The following is a 1,088-nucleotide window of genomic DNA, read 5'->3' as shown; positions in this document are numbered from 1 at the left end:
AAGGAAGTTTGGTTCTCCCTGCGCCCATGCTGAGAACCGGCCCGCTAATGGAGTACCGTCCATCCAGTAAAAATTATCGTTTATTTTTCTGTTCAGTCCAATCCATGCACTACGATCTCTCCCGTTTGGTTGGCTCATTATAAGGCGAAATATGAAGTCGTTCACATCGGCAGATTTGATTATCGGCGGATGTGCCCGGTGATTTTGACAAAACGCGAGTGCATCGTTCCATCTTGGAGTGGGAGTGTTATGAATAAGGTAGCATGAATTCTCATGACGAAACCAACCTTGCGGGCAATCCTATTGGTCAGTAGAAGTTGACAAAAAATCAGATCATGTCATTTCCAAAATATTATCATAACAATGAACATGAAGGGGTTGTACGTGACAGCTAATGATCTAAACAAACTATCTTCGAGTGATGTGCTAGTTTAAATAACAAATAATTTTGCCATAACAGTGATAAAATCAAGTGGGTCGAATGATCTCATCAATGGGTAATTTCGAAATAAAAAATCGCACACAAGCCATTAATGACGTTACGCAGGTCAAATATAGAAAACTGGCTGCAAACAGAAAAAACTACATTTTTTACTACCTGCTTTCAGCCGTTGGAACACTGAGGTTAAAATATTTGAGTAATGCAGTATGGTCGATATTCACACAACACTCAGCTTTAAACTCGGGTATATTTAATCACATATGGAGGCGCGGTGGCCTCATAGTTAGTGCGCCCGACTTCGGATCGGGTGGTCCGGGTTCGAGCCCTGGCCGGGGTCATTGTGTTGTGTTCTTAGGCAAGACACTTTACTCTCACAGTGCTTCTCTTCACCCAGGTGTACAAATGGATACCAGCAAATGTGCCAGGGGTAACCCTGCGATGGACTAGCATCCCATCCAGGGGGGAGTAGCAATACTCTCAGCCGCTTCATGCTAAGAAAACCGGAGTTAAGTACCGGCCCCATGGGCCACCTGGGCCCGTATAAAGGCTTTTTACTTTATATTTAATCACAGACAACTGAACAATTATCCGGTAGATATGAAGAATTGGTAGATGTGCCCCATGAGTTTGACAGATACTCTGTGCA

This window comes from Pocillopora damicornis, chromosome 6 (assembly GCF_964200805.1).
Source record: "Pocillopora damicornis chromosome 6, jaPocDami1.2, whole genome shotgun sequence".
Classification (NCBI taxonomy): Eukaryota; Metazoa; Cnidaria; class Anthozoa; order Scleractinia; family Pocilloporidae; genus Pocillopora; species Pocillopora damicornis.
The sequence above is the reverse complement of the archived record's forward strand: the minus strand, read 5'-3'. Positions refer to the sequence as shown.